The sequence below is a fragment of the Pteropus vampyrus genome, unplaced genomic scaffold (assembly GCF_000151845.1).
Source record: "Pteropus vampyrus isolate Shadow unplaced genomic scaffold, Pvam_2.0 Scaffold2, whole genome shotgun sequence".
Classification (NCBI taxonomy): Eukaryota; Metazoa; Chordata; class Mammalia; order Chiroptera; family Pteropodidae; genus Pteropus; species Pteropus vampyrus.
In genome coordinates this window covers 27,884,634-27,900,254 of record NW_011888783.1, presented here as the reverse complement: position 1 = coordinate 27,900,254, position 15,621 = coordinate 27,884,634, and the positions used below count along the sequence as shown (strand labels likewise).

The 15,621-nt window shown below is 41.3% G+C and overlaps 1 protein-coding gene across 3 annotated transcripts in view; it reads left to right on the top strand.

Annotated features, from left to right (window-relative positions):
* Positions 1 to 8,573: 8,573 nt before the first annotated feature.
* TANC1 (tetratricopeptide repeat, ankyrin repeat and coiled-coil containing 1) overlaps positions 8,574 to 15,621 on the top strand; it is a 244,115-nt gene continuing 237,067 nt past the window's right edge. For 2 of the 3 annotated variants that reach the window (XM_023530003.1, XM_011358985.2), the window contains exon 1: positions 8,941 to 9,118. The gene's annotated coding sequence lies outside the window, so the exon portion shown is untranslated. Of the gene's footprint in view, positions 9,119 to 15,621 lie in introns of all 3 variants that reach the window. The other variant, XM_023530007.1, reaches the window with a different exon arrangement.

Here is a 15,621-nt window from a genome sequence, read left to right as displayed (position 1 = left end):
AAATTTAAATCTAGACATAATCTTTATTCAATTTTGTTAGCTTATTTTTCTGTTTTAACAAATAGTGTAGTGTATTGAGTGGTGACCCCCCGAAAGATAGGTCCATGTCCAAATAATGGAAACTTGTGAATGTTACTTTATTTGGGAAAAGGGTCTCTGTAGATGTGATTAAATTAAGGATTTGGGGATTAGATTTTCCTAGATAATCTGGGCAGGGGCCCCAAATCCAATGACAAGTGTCCTTATAAGAGAAAGGCAGAGAAAGATAAGAGACAGACAGAAGAGGGCCAGACACAGACACAGAGGATGAGAAGACCATGTGAACATGGAGGCAGAAATGGGTGTTATACAGCCACAAGCCAAGAAATGCTTGGAGACATCAGAAGCTGGAAGAGATAAGGAAGGATTCTTGCTCTCAGCCTTCAGAGGGAACAGAGAGCAGCTACCTGCTGACACTTTAATTTTAGACGTCTGGCCTTCCAGACTATGAGAAAATAAACTTTTTTGTTGTTGTTGTAAGCTACAAAGTTCATGGTAATTTGTGTCAGTAGCCATAGGAAACTAATACAAATATTATACGATTTCAACTTTTATTGTTAAAAACTTTTTTCTCTATTGCATTTGTAGTATTCAAAATATTACTACATTAAAAGGGAAAAGAATCACATAAGTATTGCCATTAGATAATTGGGTTTCAGATATTGCTTTACTTGTATCCATTTCTTATTTAGTATTTGTTTTCACTTTTTTTAGGTAAGGTTTATTACAAGTCGTTCTTATTTCGTTCTTTTCCATTTTGCTGATGACTGTAATAAACGTTATAATTAAGCCTCTGTGTCATTCATGTTCAAGGGGGAAAATATCTATTAGCTTCTTATGGAGCCATAACTCTTATAATTAATTTATCTTTGCCTATCTGTTTTTCCTTTCCAGTCCTTTTTATTTAATTTTCAATTTATCTATTATCCTGTTCGCTTCCCTTTATTTTGCTTCTTGTCACATCTGTGATTTCCAACCTTTTTTTTCTCTAATTGTGATAAAAGTCACAAAAGATCCCCTTAATAATTTCTCCCCCATATTTTTCAAATTGGGAGGGCTTTTGTCTGTAACTCATATATGTCAATTGTGGTGGATTGGTTTGCTTCTCCCTAATCAGATAGATATTCATTTGGGAATGTACCCTTTCCTGGTGTAGCCTACATGTGTCAAGGCAAACTAACCACCTCCTTCTCTGATGCCAGAGATAGGCTTTGATTGACTTAGGCCAATCAATAATTCCAGTTCTCTATCCACTGTCATTGATTTAGAAGTGGACATTGGACATTAGATGATCCAATCAAGGTGAATTTCAGGACTCTTGCTGAGAATGTTGGGACAGGAATGTACATTCTCTTTTGCTGGATGTAAACAAGGAAGCACACAGCCCATTTGCAGTTGGCAGCTATGTTACATTGTCCAGGGGAATCAGCATTAAGATGAAGGGCAAAGCTCATGTTGTACATAGCTGAGCAGAGGATGGAAAGAAAATGGATCTTTGCTCTACCTATGCTATGGCCTTGCCACTTAAATGAGCCAATGTAACACTCTGCTACTCGCAAGCCCTTTAACCTGAGTTTTCTTCGATTCCAATCTTAACTGGCATATCAAGTAATAATTAATCCCATTTTATTAAGACTTGTAAATTTGAATCTTTGAGCAATGAGTATAACACCTGATATTATTTATTATCTATTTTGTGCCATTATATTAAAAGTAGTTACAATCACTGTCATTAAGAGTATAATTCATGTCAACTATAGAGTGAGAAAGAATAGAACAGAGGACACACAGAAGCAACACATCATCACGAACAACTTCAAATGTAATAATAGGCAATCTCTCATTCTTAAAATGTCCTTTAGCCACCCCATTGTTGAGAACTTCTGGGGTTGGGGGCGATCCTTCATCCACATTGCTTTGTAACTTTCACTATCTTACAATTTCCTTCTACCCCCTCTCCTCAGAAGCAAACTCAAATTCCTCTCCTTGTCACACTCAGGGCAGTCTGGCCCTTGTCTGTCATGCCATGTCCCCTCACTTACACTCAGGACCAAAGATCTCACCTCCTGACCTAATGAATGTTTTCTCAGTAAAGACCTTCTGAAGGAGAATTCTAATGCCAGTTATTAAGATAACAGTTTCACCTTGGGATGCAAAGAGGTTAAATCACTTTGCTTAGGTCTCATAGCTAAGAAAGGGAGAACTGGACTATGAATGCAGGTCAGCCTATCTCTAAAGCCCAAGGTCTTTTTATTACACCATGGCAACTTTCAACAAGAACATTAAAGGTTGCTGTGTGACTTCTGCATCTAGGTTAGAAAAGGCCATGCAGCTTCCGTTGCCCTTGGGAACTTGCTCTGGGAGCTTTCAGCTGCCATGTAAGAGGTTTTGACTATGCTGGTGCCGCCATGCGGAGATATCACATGGAGACACAGAGGGGCCTAGGGAGCCCCAGGTCTTCTGAGTTTTCCCAGTCCAGGCACCAGACCCCACCAGACCCCACATTCTGACTGCACCTGCGTGAGGGATCCTGAGTGAGAACTGCTTAGCTGAGCCCAGTCAAATCTTAGGTTGTTTTTATACAAAGACACTGAGTTTGGGGTGGTTTGGTACACAGCAATAGATAACTGGGGGAAAAAAATGCACAATTTGTATTTATTCAATCATGCAACATGTTCCTTGTCCTCAATAGAGCTCACATTCTAACAGAAAAAGCCGTGAGACTTGCTATGACCAGCTTTAAGCCGCTCTGCCAATTGGTCATCAGCTTTGTTTATTGTACAGTTCGCTCATCTCAAGGGTCTCTGGACTTTATATTTTAGTCAACATCTGGAGATAGTCTTTACTTTTGCTACGTGTGTCATTTTAAGTGACAATACACAGGACCTTTTTTAAATGACAATTTTATCTATTATTATTTTGGTTTTTAGCTTCCTGAGTATTTTTTGCCATCTGATTTTTTTTTATATTAAACTTTTTATTTTAAGGTCATTGTTAATAACACATGCAGTTGTAAGAAATGATCCAGAGCTATCTTATCCTCTCTTTACCTAGTTTATCTCAAACAGTAATACCTTGCAAACTATACTATATTACCACAAGGATATTGACATAGACACATTCAAGAAACAGGACATTTCCATCACTAGAAGGATCTCTTCTATTGTCCTGGCAACCACTAAACTATCCTCCATTTCTATAATTTTGTCATTTCAAGAATATTCTATAAATGGATCTTATAGTACGCAATCTTTCAGAATTGGTTTTTTTTTTTTTTTTTCATTCAGTATAATTCCCTGGAGCTTCTATCAAGTCATGTGCCTCCATCATGTTCATTCCTTTTTATTGGTGATTTGTAGTATTCCGTGACATGGATGTACCACAGTTTGTTTGACCATCCATCTGTTGAAGAAAGTCTGGGTTGTTTCCACTTTTCAGCTGCTACCAATAAAGTTGCTACAGATATTTGTGTTTTAGGTTTTTGTGTGAAGACAAGTCTTCATTCCGCTGGGATAAATGTCCAAGAGTGCAATTGCTGAGTCTTATGGCAGTTGTGTGTTTAGTTGTTTTTTATTTTATTTTTTTAAGAAATTGCCCAACCATTTTCCAGAGTGGCTGTATCATTTTATATTTCCACTATCAATGTATGAGTGATCTAGTTTCTCCAAATGCCACATGATTTTGAATAATAAGTTAAATATAGCTTCTCAGATAAATATTAGAACTATTCTTTTTTTCGATTGCAGGTACCAATTCTTTGTCAAGATTTGGGTTTCTAACATTCTGGTTTACTCCTGAGGGTAGGACGAGGGCATGGAGAATTAAAGCCTAAGAAGACACCATCTAATTTTAACCCTCAATGATTCCTGTCTTATTTTGGGTTCCTGATGTCTTGTTTTAACCTGTTTCTATTGTAATTGTATCCTTAATCTCTTTCCCTTCAGGTGGTCTTTTCAAAGGCACTGAAAACCTTGAAGAGTGCGAGGCAATAGATTAGCCGTAACAGCAAAAGGGGGCTTAGGAAGAGCTTTGAATTCACTGAAAGGTAACAGGGTTTAGCTACAACTCACTAGGTAGTCAAATCAGTCTAAGTAGCTGTTTTTTTAGAGCAAATGCTCTAGGTAAGAGGTGATTTCTTTAATGAAGCCCAATAGTTTAATTTCTCCCGATAATTACACAGTGCCCTATTTTCTCTTAGGCAGACATGACTCCTGTTAAAGTCACTGAAACATTTAGACATGACATATCTGAAAGATATGGAGAACAAAAGTTTATATTTAAACATTTCTGCCCCAAATCTAAAATGTTCAGATCTATAATAGACTTAGATAGAACTTCTAATTATTGTATTAAATTCCCAAGACTAGTTTAAAAACTAGTTTTCTAAATGCAAGAATCCTGCTTTACATACATTTTGACTTGGAATTGGCTTCTGTCTATTCCTCATTGCTCTTTAGTGGGGACACCTTTCTCCCTTCTAGGAAATTGATTATAATCATCATCAATAGTATCAATATTCCTTATCCATTTCTGGATTAGGTTGTCCAATCATCAAAGGGGAAACAGCAAATTGATTTTTAAACAAAACCAATGTTTCTATTTGGGCTAGACTCTGTATATATGCCCCCCACCCTCTTAAACCAAAAATTTTGGTAGATGCTATTCTCTAATTTATATTTCTTCAAATAAATATTTGAGATATACACATATTGCATATATACTACAATTTTCCTCTTTAACATTAACAAAGGAAAAATATAACCCTGTAAATGGCTCCTGACTGCTACTGTTTTAGACAAGAACTGCCAATTTACCCCCAGATGAGCCTCTGAGAGCTTAATTGGAGTTATTATCTGCTACTAAATCATCTTTGAGGCACTCTTCCTTTCTCATTTGGCAAATGTGGCATTCTGGACTGTTCCAATCAAGCCTTTAGGTCATTATTCCACCCAAAGTGTTCCTGGGTAATGGAGAGGAAAAAACATAGTTTATTGTCTAGTAAATAAAAGTAGACTTGTAGAGCATTTTCTAATTTATTAAGTGCTCCCTGACAAATCTGTGAGGTTATGCTATCCTCCTTATTTCATAGATGAGGGAGCCGAGGCTCAAAAAGTCTAGATGAATTGCCAGGAATTACAAACAATAACTGCCAAAGTCAGAACAGGAGTCTAGATAGTAGGACTCCTATGTCATTGCCTTTTTATACAACTTGCTGAGAAGAGGAAAAATACTCTACTCCCAGGGTAGAGAATATTAAAATACGTTTGTTATACTGAAAGTTAAATGGCACATTTCTTTTTAAGTCATCTTAGCCAGACTCAACAACATTTATTAGAGGGATTACTACCTGATTGCATTACTTCACCCTTCTCGATCATGGGAAATTTCTATTTCCCCTTACAGACCATTTCACCTTCAGAAGATTGTTCTAAATCTATATTTAAAATGCTAGTCAGATGGCATACCATCTTAAACCAGATTCTCCCAGGATTTTAGTTACTCCGACGTTCTTGTAAGTAAATATGAACCCCTAAATCTATTTCCTTACTTTCTTCCTCAGCGAATTTCTCATAGGTTTAAGTAATTCACTGCATAGCCCCTATTAGATGAGTTTCTACAATATTGGCAGGCCATGTGATAGAGTTGCAGAGGGGTTTAAATGTCCTATTAGATGACTCTTTTAATTTAACTATCTGGCTAACTGTACACAACTATGGTTTTCAATATCCTTGGACGAATGTCTGCCATTAGCCCACATCTGACCATGGTATTGGTATATGTCTGTGACCGTGGATTGTTACACATGCTAGAACTGTTTAGGGGTCTGTAATTTCATTGCTTTTCCCAACTGATTTCTAACTATAATCCAACTATTTCATTATTCCCCATGCCTTTAAAAATTCTTTTCCTCCTCAAAATGTTAAAAGGGAAAGGAAGAATGAACCAAAGCAGAATGAATTCTGTAAATAAAAGACACTCCAAAATAGGTGGAAATGTTTTTGGGCTGAATTATTTTGAGTCTGGATTTCCTACTTTGCTTTAAATTTTTTTCGTACTGTCTCAGTTTTTGTATTTAACTACTACACTGTTTTAAACATTTCACTTCTCACTATGTATTCTATACTACACATACTATAATAAACACTGGCTATGATCCTAACTTAGGCTTGATTTAAAATAGAAGTACTTAAGAATCTGAGCAAGGGAAAAAGCATTCTAACATACACAAGCCACATTCTTTTCTCACGCCTTCCTTAGCCTATTGCCTTGGGCGGTAAATTGCATAGTAAAATAAGCAGTTTATTATTTGCTGTTTTCTTTCACTCAGCTGAGAAAAGCTATGTTGCTGGCAAACTGACAGTAAATTTATAAATAGAATCCAGTATACTGTATGTATGTTTGGTGAATGTGTTCAACATATAATATTCATGTGATGTATATTTCTCTTTCAATTTTTTTTCCAGCTGGAATCAACAAAAATGTAACGAGTGAGCTTTTTAAACTAAATAGAATGAGCGGAAATATCCTAAGAAATGCAAGAGGTGATTCTTGCTTTCCCCTCCCCCTAAAATCATTTTTTGAACCTGTGCTCAGCTAATACTTCACATGTTAGAAAATGTTCAAGTATTTTCTTACAGAATTAATCTTAATGGGTCTCCTTTTCCCCTCATCCATGAATTTTTATTACTGTTTTTGGCCTCGTCTTCTATAAAATGTGCCAGTTTCAGGCAACTTTGATGTTCTTAGTATGACAAACTGTATGTAATGTTAGCTGTTTAAAGCTGGAGATCAGATTATGCATAACAACATATGTAGTTTGGATTATATAAGCACTACAGGAAGAATGGGAGACATGGCCTTCTGTGTACAAATTTCAGATTGCTAGCTGTATGCCTGCTTTAAATGTTAAACAGTCCTAACCAGGCAGTGATGAAGTTATTTCTTTAGTGACTGTGACTTCTGAAACTATAAAGATCAAATTTTTTCAACTAAAAATAATCTAAAGATGATGTTGGTAATTAACGTATTTATGTGTTTTTCTACTTGCTACTTAGGGAGCTCTGAGGATAGAGGGAAAAAATGAATTTCATTGTCTTCAAAGCCCAATTTAACTAAGCAATTTTATCAAAAATTTGGCAAATATAGAAGAGCCAAGAACCGAATGTGACACAAATTGGAGATTTCATCCATTATATATTTCACCCAGGAGTCTGATGCAGGGAACTGTACAAGTCTATTTCTCTAGGACTGTTTCTTTCATATCTTAATATTTCAGGTTAGACTACTGTGGAGGTTTTTTTCTTTCATTTGTGTCATTCTTTTAAGATTGCCGTCTGGCTTTTTCATCAGTTGTTGAAAGATTGCTAACTTTTATGCATTTCAAGAGAAATTAAATGAAATGTATTACCATGTTTTTCAGCAATGAGACATTTCGGAGTGAAGAAATCACTCTCTTTTCTGGTTTAATAAGTTTATATTTTATTTTTAATATTTATATCCTGCTTTGTTTCAGGAAGACTTCAAGGCTGCTGGTATGTTTACTGCTCAAATATCAGCACAGTAATAATCAGGCCTTTGAAAGTATGGATGAAAAAATCCAGCAAATTTCAGCATCTTTTATTTATGTAGAGCGATCGTGTGGCATTTTGGTTCCTGTCCCCTTTCATAGGAACTTTAAATATGGACACTCCCTTCCCCGGATATCTTCATATTGGGAAGCTCTGTGTGAGGTTGAAGTTTTTATGGTGGAATTTGTTTAAAACAGTTGTCTTTAAAGGCGAGTTTGCCACAGAAAGGTTAGGGGTTGCCAGTAAACCCGTTTATAGCAACTTCTGTATTCCCTGCTCCAGACACACAATTGGGGTGGCCCCCGTGCACAATTCCCGCAGGCCACACGAGGCAGCAGCAGTCCTGGTTGATCCTTCGATAACCAAGGCTGGTCTAAAGGGCTATGGGTGTGGAGTGGGCTGTGCCCCACGAGCCTGAATTGGCTGCCTGGGTTTCCTGGACGAAGCCGGCGAACCCAGGACTCCTGAAACCGTAGGCCCTATGCCGGCGTTTGCTCCGCTGGGGAATAACAAAACATTTTGGGAACACGGGAATTTCATTTACTGCTACCGACCAAAACAACAATAGCATCTTTGTGTTTCTACCCACTCCATACCTCCCGCTCCTGCGGATAAACTCACATCGTTGGTCTTCCAACGTTGGTCCTCCTGTACTGCGCCGTTGGATGCGGTACAGACAGCACAAGGCCAGCATGGAGCGGTCAAAGGAGACTGCGGACTCCTTTGGGCTATGGGGACATCCCTAACTCGCTTTCGGGGAAAGAAAAAGATAGCAGGCGAGATGCCCCTTATATATTTCATCTCCCTCAGTTCATTCTTGCTCCAGAAAGAGAGAGAGAGAGAGAGAGTGTGTGTGTGTGTGTGTGTGTGTGTGTGTGTGTAGTTAAGTGAGGCAGCGAAAATTCAAGACAGCCACACGTCACCCTAAAGCATCCACCAAAACTTCAGCTTGGTTAATTGCTCCCATATGTCTTCCTCGGTTGTTTTCAAAAACACAGCAAGGCCGGGAGGCCGGGTCACTTCACTGGTTTTAAAGAGATTGAAAAAAATACAATCACCCATCTTGATCCAGTCCCGGAGGGGCACAGGGTCAGCCTCGAGGGACTAGCCCCACAAGAGAAAGCTGGGGATCCCGCCGGGAGAGGTGGGGCAGACAGGCGCCGCGCCCACGCCCCGCGGAAAGTTCGCGCGCCGCGCCCCAGCGGGTCCGGGGAGCCGCTGCAGCCCTTGGCGGGGAGGGGCGCGGGGGCGCGGCCCGGGCGGGCGCGCGAGAGGAAGGTGCCTTCGGGAACACGCGCAAGGGCGGGGATTCGGGCTGCCAATGAGGCCCCGGTGTGGGCCGTGCGAGGCGGGGGGACGGGCCGGATCGCAGGCTTCTCTGTGGCAGCTGCTGGAACCGCGGACGCCTGGGAAGCCGGAGAGGCAGCCGCCGAGCGCCGAGCTGGCCGCGCCCCGAGGCCCGGCCTTGGGGGTGGGGAATCGCACCGAGGAGCTGGAAACTTTCCCGGCAGGTAACTCCCGCCGGCTTGGCGCCGCCGCGGGTCTCCGCGCGTCCGGGGCAGGGCCAGCTGCAGCGGTGCGGAGGAGAAGAGAGGGTCCCGGGAAGAGGAGAGGGTGATGGGGAGAGTGAGAAGGCATGTGGGAAAGTTTCTGGAGCCTCCTCCCCCACCCCTACCCACCCTCCCCATCCCCCGCCGCTGGCAAACCCGGCGGGGATAGGCACAGACATGTTGGGCACCCCCGGGCCTTGGTCCCGGCGGGTCTGGAGAGTGCGCCTTCCCTTCGCCATCCCCTCTTCGCTGGACCGAAGTGGCCCCCCGGCGGAGCTGGGGTTTAGGGGCACCGGGGACACGCGGCGGCAAGCTCGGGTTTCGGGAGCACCTCTACCCGGCCTCGTCACCCTCTTTCTCGCCACCTCTGTGGCTTGGCAGGGGCCTGGGCTGCGCCTGATACCTGGGGCGGAGGAGGCGGGGGAGAGGCGCGCCTGGCACTGCAGGGTCCAGGGTGCCCCTGGAGTGTAGCGGAGCACGGGTCGCGAAGTTGCCGGGTGAACTTAAGCCAGAGGGGGTTGGTGCGGTAATGCCCCACTCTGGGCTGAAAGTCTGTTGCTTTGCTTCCAACAACACTGCGATTAGCATATCCATGATCTTTTATTTGAGGGTGGGGTGGGTGAGCCAGGTAGGATTAGACAGGAGGGGGAACTGAAAGAGACAGGAATTGTATCAAGATTGTGAATCCCCCTGTTCTTTGAAGAGCGGTCACTTTGGGAGTACTTATGTCAGAGCACGCCGTCTTCCTGAAGGACTGTGGGGTGCACAATGCTAGGGGTGTGCGAGGCTCCCTGCTTTGGCGCGGTAGCTTTCCGGAACAGCTGGCGAGGAAGGAAGCCCTAGGCATTGTGTGTTGTGTTTGCAGACAGGGACGTCTCTGGACCGGCGTTCTCAAAACTTACTTGACTTATTGTATAAGGCTCCAAGAGGAAATGCGGCGGTGGTCAGGTTGAAATACGGCGCCACGGCCAGGGGTCGGAGGACGCAGGGCTCAGAGATAGTAGTTTTCCCACCCAACCCCCTCCAGCCCACTCTTGGCTGCCCCAGATCCACGTGCCTGGAACTGGTTTCTGTAGTGCTTTTCCCTGTTGGAGTCAACTCCAGTAGGTTAGGAGGGCACCTTCATCTTGAACTTGACCCGAGTTACAGCGCAGACTGGGCGGGTTACAAGGTAAAGAGAAGCTGAATCTTCCCGTGGGATGGGCCTCGAACTCTGACACGGAAAGGAACTGTCTGGTTCAGAATCTTTAAGGAAAGGATTTAGGACTGCTGAGGTCGCTAACTCGAGAAATACCAGACCACCAGACTGCAGAAGTTAATATGTTTGGAATGGGTAGGAATCAGAGAGTAAAGGAGAGTTACTCTCTGATTAGTTGGTACAGAGAGTTGGTATTTCTCTGTAGTGGAAATGAGGGGAGTCTGCATCTCTGCTTTCACCAGATCGGCTGCTTTCTCTCTTTTTTCTTCCTGGGTCATCTTTATTCCTGCCAGGCTGGCACTCCTGGGATTGGGGGGGGGGGGGGGGGGAGGGGAAGGAGAAGAAAGCAGTTGTGAAGCTTCTCTGGCAGCTTGGAGGTATTTCAGATCTGCTACTAGGAAGATTCCTGGATTTTAACAGCTGCTTCTTGATGGCTGGGAATGAAAGAATTTATGAGGGACTGAGAGATGCTCGTTATAGTAGTAGAATGCATGTCTTCCTCATTTAAGCTACTTAAAAGATCTCACCAGGGACCTTCCCTGGGGTATGCCAGTTTCTGCAGTTTGTGTCAGGCAGCGTGCTTGGTGGGTGTCAGTCAGAATGCATGGTAAATATATTCTGGAGGTATTAAGATGAAAAGTAAGCAGGAGAAAAGGAAATATGGTATCTGACATCCTCAGGACTTCCTCCTAGGGTTGCTCCTGTTACCTGCCAAATGAACTTGGTCCAGGCTTCCGGACTGTTGTGATTTGACAATAAGGGATGGGAAATAGTGTCATTGATTTTAGTGGAGGCAGGAAAGTCCAGAAATAAGTCTAAGGTCACTTTTCATGGCCCCATCTTTCAGCTGGGTTGCTACAAACTTAAGTTTTACAGGGACTTGGAAGCTATGGTTTTCCTGCTTTCTTGGTTTAACCACCAGAATGTCCAAATTATAATTTATGTCCACCGTGGAACTAAAACATAACTGATTCATAGTCAGCCTTTTTCTGCTTCTCATAACAGCCTGTAGAAAAAGAACATTTTTGTCTCTCTAACCACACACAATTTCTTTGGTGCCATAGTGGGTTTTTGATTCTGGGTGATTGAGGGCACAATTTAAATATAATGGAATTGTCTCCATTAAATGTCCATTTTTAGATCAACATCCTCTTTTAAGTTGCTGATTAATTCTTTATCTCCCAGGGAACATTAAAACCAGTATCCCTGGGCTGGTAGAACTGTAATCCATATTATAATGTTGCCTGCCAGCATAGCTGGAGGTTAATATTACATGGATGTTTCCATTAGCCTCTTATAACTCAATTGTAAAGGTTTTGTCTGGGTTGGATTGAAAGTAGACTGCGAGTCTCAGAGCCAGAGAATTGGCTTTATTTTATCTTTCTGATGCAGAGTTTAGTTTAACTTTTAAGTTATTGGAGTGAAGTTTACAAAAAGCAAAATAAAGCAGAAGATGTGTAGATGCTTCTTGACTTAATGATGAGGTTACGTCCCGATAAACCCATCATAAGTTGAAAATATCCCATCGAACATGCATTGAATACTCCTAACTCGTCGAACATGAACATCATAGCTTAGCCCAGCCTACCTTAAACATGCTGAGAACACTTACATTAGCCTACAGTTGAGCAAAATCATCTAACACAAAGCCTATTTTATAATAAATTGCTGAATATCCATGTAATTTATTATGTGTATCAGTTTCACACCATCATAAAATCAAAAAAGTTGAACCATTGTCAGGCAGGGACCGTGTCTGTGTATCTGTCTGTCTGTCTATCTATCTATCTACCTATCTGCCTAACTACCTACCTACCTACCTCCCTCCCTCCCTATCTCTCTCTCTCTGGGGAGAGATTTGTTTTAGTCCTAGGATAGTTTTGCTTTGAACTATCTAAATGCATATTTCAGTGGTGGAAAAACTAGAACTTCTCCTTACCAGCTGACAAGTGTTATCTGTACAAGGCGCTAAAACCTGTCTGGGCCTCGGTTTTCTCATTATCATCCCTAAAATGCAAGTACCTTTCAACCCTAAAGTTCTGTGACTCTCTAAGAGTTTGAGAAATGCACACATTCTGGAGTCAGTGCTGTAGTATTAGAACAATGCTTTGGGGTTTATAAAGGGCTTTACTTACATATTTTATTCCTGAACCTTCAGTTAGATAAACTGAGGTGGGGCAAGTTAGAACCATTTGCTCAATATCATCTGTAAATGGTGGAGCTGAACTTGAACCTAGGTCTTCTGATTCTCCCTATTCCTCTCCTGCACCTCTCTTTATTCATGGAATCACCTGTGAATTGAATAAAACCTGACAAACAGTCTGTTAATATGTGGTATCTCTTACAGTATTTCATTTATGGGTTATTCTAGTTTCAGAACCCAGGGTTAACATCTATCTGTGCTTTGATGTCAGAGATTAAAAATGGTACACTGATATTGGCAATAAAACTTTCTCCCCTAAGAGAATTCAGAAATTTACATACCTCAAACTAGAATAAACTTTGTGTATTCTCAACTTCTTTTTATTAAGTAAGCTTCAGGGTAAAGTGTGATTTATAATCTGGGCTAGTACCCCAAACAGCATTCTTAAGGAAATCACTTCTCAAATCTATACATCTTTTTTAAAAATAAGAAATATACATATAATTTGCCTTTCATCTTGGTATCTCTCAGCTTAATTTACAAAGCCTGGATGAATGTCCCTTCTTTGGTGTCATCTTTGTTGTGTTTGTTTTTTTTTTTTTTAACTGATGTCTTGATAAATCTGATTTTGCAGCACTTTCTGTGCTAAATAAATTCTTCCTTTAAGGTACTAGTGATTTAATGGTAAAGAAGTAGTAGGTTGCAGGTGACCCATTTTCACTCTGTTTATCCTGTATCCTGCTTGCCTACTTAAGAGCACTGAGTGCAACTTGACACTCATCTGGAAGCTGGTATGGATTTTCTTTAAAAGGTTCTAAATAAAATTATGTGCTAGACTATAGGCTCTTTTATGTCTGAGCGGACCATCCATCTTCAGCTTTTTAAACTTATTCTAAGAATGTTTTTTCAAAATATTAAGCAATGATGTCTCAACCACAAAAAGAGGATATATCAATCAGTACCTACGGGCTGACTTTGAAGGCTGCCACATCCATATGTGTGAGGAAAAAGAGCATTATGAAGCAGTATTTGCTAATGAAGTTGGGAGACTTTGTTATCAGTGTATCAGAAGGGGACAAGAGCAGCGAAGACAAAGAATGGCTTCTCATTTTTTATTATCAAGAGAATGACAGTAGGACTTTTGATAAAGAAGGCTATCGGGGGAAACATTATCTTGTGGAAAGTGAAAGGGGTTCTGGCCTGACTGTGTCACTGATGAGGGTTGCCTGTCTAGGGTAGTTATTGTCTTTAGGGGCTCCTGCAGATGTGTGTGATCAAGGAGAATATTCTGGAAAGAAGAGTCCCATAGTCAAGAATGTCAAGGACAAGAAAAGTCTTGCAGAAGGATGGCATAGTCCCTGGATTTTAGCCACAGCCATGGGGGAGTTTTAGTAAAAATCTTCCAGCCACAGCTGTATATCTAGATGTGAACCCAGGATGTTCGCCCATATAGCCCAGAGCCATGGTGACTCACCACCTTCCCTGCCCCACCCCAGCACACCTAGGGTTACTTGCCTGTCATGAGCAGTTGCTTATTACCTCTGCGAGTTGGAGTGGGGGTGGGGCAGTCTCTAAGAAACTTGACTATGACCTTTTCATTCATATATAGTCATGCAAAAATGGGAGCCTATATTTCATGTGCTTTTGAAGAAATATGAAAAAGATTTGACGTACAAAGGTGCATGTAGTATATTTGCACAGTTTAGAGTACAGTATATACCTACATAATGTGCTTGTTACCCTGTCATAGCAGTGCATTCTCCTTTGGCACTATTTTAATTGCTGTTTAGTAAATCTATTGTATACATTACCATAATTTATTTACTCAGTTTATTTTGACATTTAAGTGTGTTGGAAGGAAATATCTCTTAGGCTATCAGAGCCCTTTGGCTCAAATGTGCTTTACTCATTAAATCACAGGACCCTGCACCTGGCTACTGATAGCTTCATAACCTCACATCATCAAGAAACTAACTCTTTGCTCTTAGTTCTTCTATTACACGAATTCACGATTTATGTTATGTGATTCGCAATTTGGGAAAACCCTGGGGACAATCCGATTGGCCTGATGCCAGCCAAAGGAGAGTTATGCTTGGCAGTCCAGGTTAGACCCACAAGATGGGACTGTGGGGAGACGAAGTGTCCCACAAAGAAGGGAGTTATTGTTAATGGAAGAGGGAAGGAGCTGAGTAAACAAAATGCAGGATATGTTTCTAATGCAGGATACCAGTATGCCTAAGGGTATAGACATTTTTAATGCTCCTGCAACGTACACCCCATAGTGTTGAGAGTGGTGGACGTTTCTGCATTGTGTGGGGATTTGAATTGTTGCATTTACAGGCACTTGCGTAACAGGGTATTGAATTACTGCAAAAAACTCAGGAGTTGGTTATTATTCCCATGGAACCCATTATACTCGCCTCTCTCTGCCATGCTTTATTCTAAATTACTTGGGATTAGTAACATCAATTATTAATGTTTATTGAGTGCTTGCTGACTCTGAACTGGATGTTTAAATTTAAGAAAACATCCGTGGAAATGAAACAGTGTAGCTTTTTCTTCCCCCATTGTTCTACGTAGGTAGAGTGCTAGGTCAGGGATGGTTTGTTACAGCATTCCCCATCCTGATCTCCTTTCCTTCTTGCGGCTTAAATTTAAAACTGTTGATTTGCTTAGTATTCAGAAATTGGAGCTGGGCTCAGCTGGATGGTTCTTCTGCCTGTGCCAAGGCTCATTCATACTCTGATAGTTATGTGATTCACTATGGGGGCCACGTTACTTGATAACATAACCCTGCTTTTGATTAGTTTTCTGTTGGCTATGATCTTCAGGGTAAATTGGGTGTGTCTCCTGCCCCAGGAAATGAATTTTGATTAAGCCACGACAACTTTAGTAATGCCAATCCTTTTTCCAGTGACCATTGACTGGATAGATATGTGATACCTGTTGGGTCTCGCCATATTGGGAACCTAAGGTTGTCAGCAAAATAGAAGTTGACATTTTGAGGCTCATGAGGTATAAGGATTGAAAGTGACTTTTTTTAGCCGCTGAATTAACCAACCCTAGAACCACTGTGATTCAGAACATCTTGTGTGAGAAAAAAATTTTATTCTTGTTTCAGAC